The sequence below is a fragment of the Salvelinus sp. IW2-2015 genome, unplaced genomic scaffold (assembly GCF_002910315.2).
Source record: "Salvelinus sp. IW2-2015 unplaced genomic scaffold, ASM291031v2 Un_scaffold3945, whole genome shotgun sequence".
Lineage (NCBI taxonomy): Eukaryota > Metazoa > Chordata > Actinopteri > Salmoniformes > Salmonidae > Salvelinus > Salvelinus sp. IW2-2015.
Genome location: NW_019945219.1, coordinates 41,379 through 44,009, shown reverse-complemented (window position 1 = coordinate 44,009; position 2,631 = coordinate 41,379).

Genomic DNA, 2,631 nt, shown 5'->3' with positions numbered 1-2,631 from the left:
ATACACACAGAGAGAGAGAGAGAGAGGAGCAGAGATAGAGAGAGAGAGAGACAAGAAGAGAGAGAGACAGAGAGGAAAGAACAAACCATTGGACAAACCTGTGTCGACTTCTTTTCTAGATCACTTCTAATGATCTGTAGTTTGTGACAACAGGGACATGTGTTAAAGTCCTGAGAGAACTAAATAGCAGAAACAAGTATCGTTGTGATACGGTATTACATGAACGTACGTTTCACCCTAGTAAGTATCTTGGATCAGGACCAACTGCTTAAAAACCTAAGTGATCACCAATGACATTTTTGTCCGATATCGATTTTTCCTTGCTAAAAAAAAACCGATACCGATACACCGATTATAACAATTTTTGCGGCTTTTAAGCATTCTAGTAACAGTTTAAATAGTTAATCACACATGGACGGCAGCGGTCTAAAGGCACGGCATCTCAGTGCAAGAGGCATCACTACAGTCCCTGGTTCAATCCAGGCTGTATCAATATCGCGGGGGGCTGTCATTGGGAGTCCCAGAGGGCGGCGAACAAATGGCCCAGCGTCGTCCGTGCCGTCATTGTAAATAAAATTGTTGCTTAACTGACTTGCCTAGTAAATAGTAGGTTAACAGCACAACTGATCAAGAAAGTTATTTTGTTGGCATTAACGTGTGTGCCCATTACCAGTAAAAACATCAAGTCAAAACATATTTCTTAAACTTACTTGCTGTGCTGTTCGTTGTTTCATTGGTTTCAGTCATTTCATTTCTCACCGAAGGATTTCTCATGCTATCGGAACGCCGTTTGGTCTTTGCGTGTCAAATAACACTATTTGTTTGATCGGGTCAAATAACAACTAATTGACATAATAATTTAGGCCTCTCATACATTTTTTACATAGTTATTAATCACATGATTACACTATCACTCATCCACTGTCGCAACGATTCATCGATACTATGCTATGAATGCGGTAAAGTTGTCCTCGCGCACCAAGATACAGTGCTGTCATTAGAAAAAAGCTAGCTAGCTCATGGATGAAAACAATGTTCTTCCCCAAATACATAGCAAAATGACATAATCTGTTTCAATGTAGCTAGAGCTAGCTAACTAACTATAATTAGCTGGTGTCCATCATCTAAAATAACCCTAATTTATAAGATCAGTTCTTCCCCATTTGATTAATGGTCATGATCCATCTCATGTGGAAGCTAGCCACAATAAGAATTAGCCACAAATAGTGGACTTGGCGGTTAGCTCTTCAAAATAAAGGTATGGCATAATTATACTATATGTATTAATTAGCATCACTGTCAATTACATACTTTTATTTTGAAGGCAAACTGCAAATTCCACTATTGTGCCTCATCCTTATTGTGGCTAGCTTCACAACACATCGTCCGGTCGAGCCTCACTAGCCAGATGAAGCTAGCTAACTGCTTACAACGTTAGCTTTGGGCAACAGGGTTAAGTAGCTGGCTAGCTATTTATTTTCATGAACTGAATTTCAATTTCAATAGGCGAACAACAAGTGGCAACCTAGCTAATACTTACAAGGATTCCTAAATCATTGCTAAGAATAATGAAAATACCTGCAGGTTCTACTGGTCATTGTTTTCAGGCTGGTTGTATTGGTGCTAGCTAGGTACKAAGCTAAAGCTAGCTACCCCATAAATTGCGGTCAAACAAATGATGCTTTATTACCAACACGGTATTGTAAACATCGTTCGTGGCCGGTGTGTTTGCTTGTTTGTAAACTTTTCTGTACAGCTTTGACAGTGCTACTGTATCTTTTCTGACACGCAAAGACCCAAACGGCGTTCCGTAGTATGTATGTCATGAAGCTAATAGCAGTGACGCTATTACTGTGTAACTCCGGTAGGGCAKCATCTGAAAACTAGAGCACTTGGCAGTGTGTACCGGCGCTCGACGAGTCGGCCAAAGCCAACATCACCCACACAGAGAACAGTGGATTGTCAAGGGGAATGAATTCCATTATTTTGGCTTTAATGGATTTCGCCTTTGAGTTCTCGTTGAAATTTTCTTACTCTTTTAAATGACTGCTTGACTGCTCGATCCACACGGCAGACATTGTGGGCTAGGTTAAGAATTCTGTGTTGTAGGTGTAGCGCAAAATTTTATGTGGCGTCGTTACGTCARGTACCTYCGTTACATTAGGTATATACGGTAGCTTTGACATCGGTTTTTGACATAAGTGTTAAACTAGACATCGGGCCGATACCGATGTTGGCATTTTTAGCTAATATCAGACGATTCCGATATGTTCACCGATATATCGCGCATCCCCACTTAAAACCCCTTAAAATAATGTAAGAGAAATAGAGCCTACAGAGAATACTTTTTCTGATATTCTGACTTCTGGTACAGACACGACAGACAGTTGTGGTGAAGCTACTCTGTAGAGTTCTCTGTGCAGCTATTGGTCCTTGGGAGCTTGGTCCTTGGTGACCCTACCGTGGATACGCTGGTGATTTTTGAGGGTTGCCGAGCGAGCAAACCRCTTCCCACAGTCAAGGCATTTGAACGGTTTCTCTCCAGTGTGGGTTCGCAAGTGTCTTATCATTACGTCACGTACCTGCGTTACTCTTTCAAAATAAAGGTATGGCATAATTATACTATATGTA